Raw genomic sequence first — 14909 nt, 5'->3', positions numbered from 1 at the left:
AAGTTAATATTTACACAGAATCTTTATAAACATGTAAATATTTACACAGAATCTGTATAAATATGTAAATATTTACACAGAATCAGTATAAACATGTAAATATTTACACAGAATCTGTATAAACATGTAAATATTCATACAGAATCTGTATAAACATGTCAATATTTACACAGAATCTGTATAAACATGTCAATATTTACACAGAATCTGTATAAACATGCAAATGTTTATACAGAATCTGTATAAACATGCAAATGTTTATACAGAATCTGTATAAACATGTCAATATTTACACAGAATCTGTATAAACACGTAAATATTTACACAGAATATGTATGAACATGTTAATATTTACACAGAATCTGTATAAACATGTAAATATTTACACAGAATCTGTATAAACATGTAAATGTTTACACAGAATCTGTATAAACATGTCAATATTTACACAGAATCTGTATAAACACGTAAATATTTACACAGAATCTGTATGAGCATGTCAATATTTACACAGAATCTGTAAAAACATGTAAATATTTACAAAGAATCTGTATAAACATGGAAATATTTACACAGAATATGTATAAACATGTAAATATTTACACAGAATCTGCAGAAACATGTAAATATTTACACAGAATCTGTATAAACATGTAAGTATTTACACAGAATCTGTATAAACATGTAAATATTTGCACAGAATCTGTATAAACATGTAAATATTTACACAGAATCTGTATAAACATGGCAATATTTACACAGAATCTGTATAAACATGGCAATATTTACACAGAATCGGCATAAACATGAAAACATTTGCACAGAATCTGTATAAACATGTAAATATTTGCACAGAATCTGTATAAACATGTAAATATTTACACAGAATCTGTATAAATATGTAAATATTTACACAGAATCTGTAAAAACCAGTAAATATTTACACAGAATCTGTATATACCTGTAAATATTTACACAGAATCTGTATGAACATGTATATATTTACACAGAATCTGTATGAACATGTAAATATTTACAGAGAATCTGTATGAATATGTAAATATTTACACAGAATCTGTATGAACATGTAAATATTTACACAGAATCTGCATATACCTGTAAATATTTACACAGAATCTGTATGAACATGTAAATATTTACACTGAATCTGTATAAAATTGTAAATATTTACACAGAATCTTTATAAACATGTAAATATTTACACAGAAACTGTATAAACATGTAAGTATTTACCAGAATGTGTATATACATGTAAATATTTACACAGAATCTATATAAACATGAAAATAATTACACAGAATCTGTGTAAACCTGTAAATATTTACACGGAATCTGTATAAACATGTAAATATTTACAAAGAATCTGTGTAAACATGTAAATATTTCTACAGAATGTATATGAACATGGAAATATTTACACAGAATGTGTATAAACATGTAAATATTTACACAGGGTCTGTAAAAACCAGTAAATATTTACACAGAATATTAAAAACCTGTCAATATTTACACAGTGTCTGTATAAACATGTTAATATTTCCACAGAATCTGTATAAACATGTCAATTTTTACGCAGGATCAGTAGAAACATGAAAATATTTACACATAATCTGTACAAACATGTAAATATTCACACAGAATTTCTATGAACATGTCAATATTTACACAGAATCTGTATAAACATGTAAATATTTACACAGCATCTGTATAAACATGTAAATATTTACACAGAATCTGTACGAGCATGTAAACCTTAACACCGAATCCTTATAAATATGTAAATATTTACACAGAATCTGTATAAACATGTAAACGTTTACACAGAATTTGTATAAACATGTCAATATTTACACAGAATCTCTATAAACACGTAAATACTTACACAGAATCTGTATGAACATGTCAATATTTACACAGAATCTGTATAAACATGTCAATATTTACACAGAATCTGCATAAACATGAAAACATTTACACAGAATCTGTATAAACATGTAAACATTTACACAGAATCTGTATAAATATGTAAATATTTACACAGAATCTGTATAAATATGTAAATATTTACACAGAATCTGTAAAAACCAGTAAATATTTACACGGAATCTGTATATACCTGTAAATATTTACACAGAATCCGTATGAACATGTATATATTTACACAGAATCTGTATGAACATGTAAATATTTACAGAGAATCTGTGTGAACATGTAAATATTTACACAGAATCTGTATGAACATGTCAATATTTACACAGAATCTGCATATACCTGTAAATATTTACACAGAATCTGTATGAACATGTAAATATTTACACTGAATCTGTATAAAATTGTAAATATTTACACAGAATCTTTATAAACATGTAAATAATTACACAGAAACTGTATAAACATGTAAATATTTACCAGAATGTGTGTAAACATGTAAATATTTACACAGAATCTATATAAACATGAAAATAATTACACAGAATCTGTGTAAACCTGTAAATATTTACACAGAATCTGTATAAACATGTAAATATTTACAAAGAATCTGTGTAAACATGTAAATATTTCTACAGAATGTGTAAGAACATGAAAATATTTACACAGAATGTGTATAAACATGTAAATATTTACACAGGGTCTGTAAAAACCAGTAAATATTTACACAGAATATTTAAAAACCTGTCAATATTTACACAGTGTCTGTATAAACATGTTAATATTTATACAGAATATGTATAAGCATGTCAATATTTACACAGAATCAGTAGAAACATGAAAATATTTACACAGAATCTGTACAAACATGTAAATATTCACACAGAATCTCTATGAACATGTCAATATTTACACAGAATCTGTATAAACATGTAAATATTTACACAGCATCTGTATAAACATGTAAATATTTACACAGAATCTGTACGAACATGTAAATGTTAACACCGAATCCTTATAAATATGTAAATATTTACACAGAATCTGTATAAACATTTAAATATTTACACATAATCTGTATAAACATGTAAATATTTACACAGAATCTGTATAATCATTTAAATATTTACCAAGAATCTGTATAAACATGTCAATATTTACACAGAATCTGTATAAACATATAAATAATTACACAGAATACGTATGAACGTGTATATATTTACACAGAAGGTGTATGAACATGTAAATATTTACACAGAATCTGTATGAACAGGTACATATTTACACAGAATCTGTATGAACAGGTACATATTTACACAGAATCTGCATCAGCATGTAAATATTTACACAGAATCTGTATAAACTTGTAAATATTTACTCAGAATCTGTATAAACATGAAATATTTACACAGAATCTGTATAAACATGTAAATATTTACGCAGAATCTTTAAAAACCTGTAAATATTTACACAGAATCTGTATAAACATGTCAATATTTACACAGAATCTGTATAAACATGTCAATATTTACACAGAATCAGTATAAACATGAAAATATTTACACAGAATGTGTATAAACATGTTAATATTTACACAGAATCTTTATAAACATGTAAATATTTACACAGAATCTGTATAAATATGTAAATATTTACACAGAATGAGTATAAACATGTAAATATTTACACAGAATCTGTATAAACATGTAAATATTCATACAGAATCTGTATAAACAAGTCAATATTTACAAAGAATCTGTATAAACATGTCAATATTTACACAGAATCTGTATAAACATGCAAATGTTTATACAGAATCTGTATAAACATGTCAATATTTACACAGAATCTGTATAAACACGCAAATATTTACACAGAATCTGTATGAACATGTCAATATTTACACAGAATCTGTATGAACATGTAAATATTTACACAGAATCTGTATAAACATGGCAATATTTACACAGAATCTGTATAAACATGGCAATATTTACACAGAATCTGTATAAACATGTCAATATTTACACAGAATCTATATAAACATGTCAATGTTTACACAGAATCTGTATAAACATGTCAATATTTACACAGAATCTGTATAAACACGTAAATATTTACACAGAATCTGTATGAGCATGTCAATATTTACACAGAATCTGTATAAACATGTAAATATTTACACAGAATCTGTAAAAACATGTAAATATTTACAAAGATTCTGTATAAACATGTAAATATTTAGACAGAATATGTATAAACATGTAAATATTTACACAGAATCTGTAGAAACATGTAAATATTTACAAAGAATCTGTATAAACATGTAAGTATTTACACAGAATCTGTATAAACATGTAAATATTTACACAGAATCTGTATGAACATGTAAATATTTACACAGAATCTGTATAATCATTTAAATATTTACCAAGAATCTGTATAAACATGTCAATATTTACACAGAATCTGTATAAACATGTAAATAATTACACAGAATACATATGAACATGTATATATTTACACAGAATGTGTATGAACATGTAAATGTTTACACAGAATCTGTATAAACATGTAAATATTTACGCAGAATCTTTAAAAACCTGTAAATATTGACACAGAATCTGCATAAACATGTCAATATTTACACAGAATCTGTATAAACATGTCAATATTTACACAGAATCAGTATAAACATGAAAATATTTACACAGAATGTGTATAAACATGTTAATATTTACACAGAATCTGTATAAATATGTAAATATTTACACAGAATCTGTATAAACATGTAAATATTTACAAAGAATCTGTATAAACATGTAAATGTTTACACAGAATCTGTATAAACATGTCAATATTTACACAGAATCTGTATAAACACGTAAATATTTACACAGAATCAGTATGAACATGTCAATATTTACACAGAATCTGTATAAACATGTAAATATTTACACAGAATCTGTATAAACATGTAAATATTTACACAGAATCTGTATAAACATGTAAATATTTACACAGAATCTGTATAAACATGTAAAAATTTACACAGAATCTGTATAAACATGTAAATATTTTCAAAAAATCTGTACGAGCATGTAAATGTTAACACCGAATCCTTATAAATATGTAAATATTTACACAGAATCTGTAGAAACATTTAAATATTTACATATAATCTGTATAAACATGTAAATATTTACACAGAATCTGTATAATCATTTAAATATTTACACAGAATCTGTATAAACATGTAAATATTTACACAGAATCTGTATAAACATGTAAATAATTACACAGAATACGTATGAACGTGTATATATTTACACAGAATGTGTATAAACGTAAATATTTAGACAGAATCTGTATGAACAGGTACATATTTACACACAATCTGTATGAACAGGTACATATTTACACAGAATCTGCATCAGCATGTAAATATTTACACAGAATCTGTATAAACATGTAAATATTTACTCAGAATCTGTATAAACATGTAAATATTTACACAGAATCTGTATAAACATGTAAATATTTACGCAGAATCTTTAAAAACCTGTAAATATTTACACAGAATCAGTATAAACATGAAAATATTTACACAGAATGTGTATAAACAAGTTAATATTTACACAGAATCTTTATAAACATGTAAATATTTACACAGAATCTGTATAAATATGTAAATATTTACACAGAATCAGTATAAACATGTAAATATTTACACAGAATCTGTATAAACATGTAAATATTCATACAGAATCTGTATAAACATGCAAATGTTTATACAGAATCTGTATAAACATGTCAATATTTACACAGAATCTGTATAAACACGTAAATATTTACACAGAATATGTATGAACATGTTAATATTTACACAGAATCTGTATAAACATGTAAATATTTACACAGAATCTGTATAAACATGTAAATGTTTACACAGAATCTCTATAAACATGTCAATATTTACACAGAATCTGTATAAACACGTAAATATTTACACAGAATCTGTATGAGCATGTCAATATTTACACAGAATCTGTAAAAACATGTAAATATTTACAAAGAATCTGTATAAACATGGAAATATTTACACAGAATATGTATAAACATGTAAATATTTACACAGAATCTGCAGAAACATGTAAATATTTACACAGAATCTGTATAAACATGTAAGTATTTACACAGAATCTGTATAAACATGTAAATATTTGCACAGAATCTGTATAAACATGTAAATATTTACACAGAATCTGTATAAACATGGCAATATTTACACAGAATCTGTATAAACATGGCAATATTTACACAGAATCGGCATAAACATGAAAACATTTGCACAGAATCTGTATAAACATGTAAATATTTGCACAGAATCTGTATAAACATGTAAATATTTACACAGAATCTGTATAAATATGTAAATATTTACACAGAATCTGTAAAAACCAGTAAATATTTACACAGAATCTGTATATACCTGTAAATATTTACACAGAATCTGTATGAACATGTATATATTTACACAGAATCTGTATGAACATGTAAATATTTACAGAGAATCTGTATGAATATGTAAATATTTACACAGAATCTGTATGAACATGTAAATATTTACACAGAATCTGCATATACCTGTAAATATTTACACAGAATCTGTATGAACATGTAAATATTTACACTGAATCTGTATAAAATTGTAAATATTTACACAGAATCTTTATAAACATGTAAATATTTACACAGAAACTGTATAAACATGTAAGTATTTACCAGAATGTGTATATACATGTAAATATTTACACAGAATCTATATAAACATGAAAATAATTACACAGAATCTGTGTAAACCTGTAAATATTTACACGGAATCTGTATAAACATGTAAATATTTACAAAGAATCTGTGTAAACATGTAAATATTTCTACAGAATGTATATGAACATGGAAATATTTACACAGAATGTGTATAAACATGTAAATATTTACACAGGGTCTGTAAAAACCAGTAAATATTTACACAGAATATTAAAAACCTGTCAATATTTACACAGTGTCTGTATAAACATGTTAATATTTCCACAGAATCTGTATAAACATGTCAATATTTACGCAGGATCAGTAGAAACATGAAAATATTTACACATAATCTGTACAAACATGTAAATATTCACACAGAATCTCTATGAACATGTCAATATTTACACAGAATCTGTATAAACATGTAAATATTTACACAGCATCTGTATAAACATGTAAATATTTACACAGAATCTGTACGAGCATGTAAACGTTAACACCGAATCCTTATAAATATGTAAATATTTACACAGAATCTGTATAAACATGTAAACGTTTACACAGAATTTGTATAAACATGTCAATATTTACACAGAATCTCTATAAACACGTAAATACTTACACAGAATCTGTATGAACATGTCAATATTTACACAGAATCTGTATAAACATGTCAATATTTACACAGAATCTGCATAAACATGAAAACATTTACACAGAATCTGTATAAACATGTAAACATTTACACAGAATCTGTATAAACATGTAAATATTTACACAGAATCTGTATAAATATGTAAATATTTACACAGAATCTGTAAAAACCAGTAAATATTTACACGGAATCTGTATATACCTGTAAATATTTACACAGAATCCGTATGAACATGTATATATTTACACAGAATCTGTATGAACATGTAAATATTTACAGAGAATGTGTGTGAACATGTAAATATTTACACAGAATCTGTATGAACATGTCAATATTTACACAGAATCTGCATATACCTGTAAATATTTACACAGAATCTGTATGAACATGTAAATATTTACACTGAATCGGTATAAAATTGTAAATATTTACACAGAATCTTTATAAACATGTAAATAATTACACAGAAACTGTATAAACATGTAAATATTTACCAGAATGTGTGTAAACATGTAAATATTTACACAGAATCTATATAAACATGAAAATAATTACACAGAATCTGTGTAAACCTGTAAATATTTACAAAGAATCTGTATAAACATGTAAATATTTACAAAGAATCTGTGTAAACATGTAAATATTTCTACAGAATGTGTATGAACATGAAAATATTTACACAGAATGTGTATAAACATGTAAATATTTACACAGGGTCTGTAAAAACCAGTAAATATTTACACAGAATATTTAAAAACCTGTCAATATTTACACAGTGTCTGTATAAACATGTTAATATTTACACAGAATATGTATAAGCATGTCAATATTTACACAGAATCAGTAGAAACATGAAAATATTTACACAGAATATGTACAAACATGTAAATATTCACACAGAATCTCTATGAACATGTCAATATTTACACAGAATCTGTATAAACATGTAAATATTTACACAGCATCTGTATAAACATGTAAATATTTACACAGAATCTGTACGAGCATGTAAACGTTAACACCGAATCCTTATAAATATGTAAATATTTACACAGAATCTGTATAAACATGTAAACGTTTACACAGAATTTGTATAAACATGTCAATATTTACACAGAATCTCTATAAACACGTAAATACTTACACAGAATCTGTATGAACATGTCAATATTTACACAGAATCTGTATAAACATGGCAATATTTACACAGAATCTGCATAAACATGAAAACATTTACACAGAATCTGTATAAACATGTAAACATTTACACAGAATCTGTATAAATATGTAAATATTTACACAGAATCTGTATAAATATGTAAATATTTACACAGAATCTGTAAAAACCAGTAAATATTTACACGGAATCTGTATATACCTGTAAATATTTACACAGAATCCGTATGAACATGTATATATTTACACAGAATCTGTATGAACATGTAAATATTTACAGAGAATCTGTGTGAACATGTAAATATTTACACAGAATCTGTATGAACATGTCAATATTTACACAGAATCTGCATATACCTGTAAATATTTACACAGAATCTGTATGAACATGTAAATATTTACACTGAATCTGTATAAAATTGTAAATATTTACACAGAATCTTTATAAACATGTAAATAATTACACAGAAACTGTATAAACATGTAAATATTTACCAGAATGTGTGTAAACATGTAAATATTTACACAGAATCTATATAAACATGAAAATAATTACACAGAATCTGTGTAAACCTGTAAATATTTACACAGAATCTGTATAAACATGTAAATATTTACAAAGAATCTGTGTAAACATGTAAATATTTCTACAGAATGTGTATGAACATGAAAATATTTACACAGAATGTGTATAAACATGTAAATATTTACACAGGGTCTGTAAAAACCAGTAAATATTTACACAGAATATTTAAAAACCTGTCAATATTTACACAGTGTCTGTATAAACATGTTAATATTTACACAGAATATGTATAAGCATGTCAATATTTACACAGAATCAGTAGAAACATGAAAATATTTACACAGAATCTGTACAAACATGTAAATATTCACACAGAATCTCTATGAACATGTCAATATTTACACAGAATCTGTATAAACATGTAAATATTTACACAGCATCTGTATAAACATGTAAATATTTACACAGAATCTGTACGAACATGTAAATGTTAACACCGAATCCTTATAAATATGTAAATATTTACACAGAATCTGTATAAACATTTAAATATTTACACATAATCTGTATAAACATGTAAATATTTACACAGAATCTGTATAATCATTTAAATATTTACCAAGAATCTGTATAAACATGTCAATATTTACACAGAATCTGTATAAACATATAAATAATTACACAGAATACGTATGAACGTGTATATATTTACACAGAAGGTGTATGAACATGTAAATATTTACACAGAATCTGTATGAACAGGTACATATTTACACAGAATCTGTATGAACAGGTACATATTTACACAGAATCTGCATCAGCATGTAAATATTTACACAGAATCTGTATAAACATGTAAATATTTACTCAGAATCTGTATAAACATGTAAATATTTACACAGAATCTGTATAAACATGTAAATATTTACGCAGAATCTTTAAAAACCTGTAAATATTTACACAGAATCTGTATAAACATGTCAATATTTACACAGAATCTGTATAAACATGTCAATATTTACACAGAATCAGTATAAACATGAAAATATTTACACAGAATGTGTATAAACATGTTAATATTTACACAGAATCTTTATAAACATGTAAATATTTACACAGAATCTGTATAAATATGTAAATATTTACACAGAATGAGTATAAACATGTAAATATTTACACAGAATCTGTATAAACATGTAAATATTCATACAGAATCTGTATAAACAAGTCAATATTTACAAAGAATCTGTATAAACATGTCAATATTTACACAGAATCTGTATAAATATGCAAATGTTTATACAGAATCTGTATAAACATGCAAATGTTTATACAGAATCTGTATAAACATGTCAATATTTACACAGAATCTGTATAAACACGCAAATATTTACACAGAATCTGTATGAACATGTCAATATTTACACAGAATCTGTATGAACATGTAAATATTTACACAGAATCTGTATAAACATGGCAATATTTACACAGAATCTGTATAAACATGGCAATATTTACACAGAATCTGTATAAACATGTCAATATTTACACAGAATCTATATAAACATGTCAATGTTTACACAGAATCTGTATAAACATGTCAATATTTACACAGAATCTGTATAAACACGTAAATATTTACACAGAATCTGTATGAGCATGTCAATATTTACACAGAATCTGTATAAACATGTAAATATTTACACAGAATCTGTAAAAACATGAAAATATTTACAAAGATTCTGTATAAACATGTAAATATTTAGACAGAATATGTATAAACATGTAAATATTTACACAGAATCTGTAGAAACATGTAAATATTTACAAAGAATCTGTATAAACATGTAAGTATTTACACAGAATCTGTATAAACATGTAAATATTTACACAGAATCTGTATGAACATGTAAATATTTACACAGAATCTGTATAAACATGTCAATATTTACACAGAATCTGCATAAACATGAAAACATTTACACAGAATCTGTATAAACATGTAAATATTTACACAGAATCTCTATAAACATGAAAATATTTACACAGAATTTGTATAAATATGTAAATATTTATACAGAATCTGTAAAAACCAGTAAATATTTACACAGAATCTGTATATACCTGTAAATATTTACACAGAATCCGTATGAACATGTATATATTTACACAGAATCTGTATGAACATGTAAATATTTACAGAGAATCTGTATGAACATGTAAAGATTTATGCAGAATCTGTATGAACATGTCAATATTTACACAGAATCTGCATATACCTGTAAATATTTACACAGAATCTGTATGAACATGTAAATATTTACACTGAATCTGTATAAAATTGTAAATATTTACACAGAATCTTTATAAACATGTAAATGATTACACAGAACCTGTATAAACATGTAAATATTTACCAGAATGTTTGTAAACATGTAAATATTTACACAGAATCTATATAAACATGAAAATAATTACACAGAATCTGTGTAAACCTGTAAATATTTACACAGAATCTGTATAAACATGTAAATATTTACAAAGAATCTGTGTAAACATGTAAATATTTCTACAGAATGTGTATGAACATGAAAATATTTACACAGAATGTGTATAAACATGTAAATATTTACACAGGGTCTGTAAAAACCAGTAAATATTTACACAGAATATTTAAAAACCTGTCAATATTTACACAGTGTCTGTATAAACATGTTAATATTTACACAGAATATGTATAAGCATGTCAATATTTACACAGAATCAGTAGAAACATGAAAATATTTACACAGTATCTGTACAAACATGTAAATATTCACACAGAATCTCTATGAACATGTCAATATTTACACAGAATCTGTATAAACATGTAAATATTTACACAGCATCTGTATAAACATGTAAATATTTACACAGAATCTGTACGAGCATGTAAATGTTAACACCGAATCCTTATAAATATGTAAATATTTACACAGAATCTGTATAAACATTTAAATATTTACACATAATCTGTATAAACATGTAAATATTTACACAGAATCTGTATAATCATTTAAATATTTACCAAGAATCTGTATAAACATGTCAATATTTACACAGAATCTGTATAAACATATAAATAATTACACAGAATACGTATGAACGTGTATATATTTACACAGAATGTGTACGAACATGTAAATATTTACACAGAATCTGTATGAACAAGTACATATTTACACAGAATCTGTATGAACAGGTACATATTTACACAGAATCTGCATCAGCATGTAAATATTTACTCAGAATCTGTATAAACATGTAAATATTTACTCAGAATCTGTATAAACATGTAAATATTTACACAGAATCTGTATAAACATGTAAATATTTACGCAGAATCTTTAAAAACCTGTAAATATTTACACAGAATCTGTATAAACATGTCAATATTTACACAGAATCTGTATGAACATGTCAATATTTACACAGAATCAGTATAAACATGAAAATATTTACACAGAATGTGTATAAACATGTTAATATTTACACAGAATCTTTATAAACATGTAAATATTTACACAGAATCTGTATAAATATGTAAATATTTACACAGAATGAGTATAAACATGTAAATATTTACACAGAATCTGTATAAACATGTAAATATTCATACAGAATCTGTATAAACAAGTCAATATTTACACAGAATCTGTATAAACATGTCAATATTTACACAGAATCTGTATAAACATGCAAATGTTTATACAGAATCTGTATAAACATGTCAATATTTACACAGAATCTGTATAAACACGCAAATATTTACACAGAATCTGTATGAACATGTCAATATTTACACAGAATCTGTATGAACATGTAAATATTTACACAGAATCTGTATAAACATGGCAATATTTACACAGAATCTGTATAAACATGGCAATATTTACACAGAATCTGTATAAACATGTCAATATTTACACAGAATCTGTATAAACATGTCAATGTTTACACAGAATCTGTATAAACATGTCAATATTTACACAGAATCTGTATAAACACGTAAATTTTTACAGAGAATCTGTATGAGCATGTCAATATTTACACAGAATCTGTATAAACATGTAAATATTTACACAGAATCTGTAAAAACATGTAAATATTTACAAAGATTCTGTATAAACATGTAAATATTTACACAGAATATGTATAAACATGTAAATATTTACACAGAATCTGTAGAAACATGTAAATATTTACAAAGAATCTGTATAAACATGTAAGTATTTACACAGAATCTGTATAAACATGTAAATATTTACACAGAATCTGTATGAACATGTAAATATTTACACAGAATCTGTATGAACATGTAAATATTTACACAGAATCTGTATAATCATTTAAATATTTACCAAGAATCTGTATAAACATGTCAATATTTACACAGAATCTGTATAAACATGTAAATAATTACACAGAATACATATGAACATGTATATATTTACACAGAATGTGTATGAACATGTAAATGTTTACACAGAATCTGTATAAACATGTAAATATTTACGCAGAATCTTTAAAAACCTGTAAATATTGACACAGAATCTGCATAAACATGTCAATATTTACACAGAATCTGTATAAACATGTCAATATTTACACAGAATCAGTATAAACATGAAAATATTTACACAGAATGTGTATAAACATGTTAATATTTACACAGAATCTGTATAAATATGTAAATATTTACACAGAATCTGTATAAACATGTAAATATTTACAAAGAATCTGTATAAACATGTAAATGTTTACACAGAATCTGTATAAACATGTCAATATTTACACAGAATCTGTATAAACACGTAAATATTTACACAGAATCAGTATGAACATGTCAATATTTACACAGAATCTGTATAAACATGTAAATATTTACACAGAATCTGTATAAACATGTAAATATTTACACAGAATCTGTATAAACATGTAAATATTTACACAGAATCTGTATAAACATGTAAAAATTTACACAGAATCTGTATAAACATGTAAATATTTTCAAAAAATCTATACGAGCATGTAAATGTTAACACCGAATCCTTATAAATATGTAAATATTTACACAGAATCTGTAGAAACATTTAAATATTTACATATAATCTGTATAAACATGTAAATATTTACACAGAATCTGTATAATCATTTAAATATTTACCAAGAATCTGTATAAACATGTCAATATTTACACAGAATCTGTATAAACATGTAAATAATTACACAGAATACGTATGAACGTGTATATATTTACACAGAATGTGTATAAACGTAAATATTTACACAGAATCTGTATGAACAGGTACATATTTACACACAATCTGTATGAACAGGTACATATTTACACAGAATCTGCATCAGCATGTAAATATTTACACAGAATCTGTATAAACATGTAAATATTTACTCAGAATCTGTATAAACATGTAAATATTTACACAGAATCTGTATAAACATGTAAATATTTACGCAGAATCTTTAAAAACCTGTAAATATTTACACAGAATCAGTATAAACATGAAAATATTTACACAGAATGTGTATAAACAAGTTAATATTTACACAGAATCTTTATAAACATGTAAATATTTACACAGAATCTGTATAAATATGTAAATATTTACACAGAATCAGTATAAACATGTAAATATTTACACAGAATCTGTATAAACATGTAAATATTCATACAGAATCTGTATAAACATGTCAATATTTACACAGAATCTGTATAAACATGTCAATATT

Source organism: Pan troglodytes, chromosome 23 (genome assembly GCF_028858775.2).
Source record: "Pan troglodytes isolate AG18354 chromosome 23, NHGRI_mPanTro3-v2.0_pri, whole genome shotgun sequence".
Classification (NCBI taxonomy): Eukaryota; Metazoa; Chordata; class Mammalia; order Primates; family Hominidae; genus Pan; species Pan troglodytes.
The sequence above is the reverse complement of the archived record's forward strand: the minus strand, read 5'-3'. Positions refer to the sequence as shown.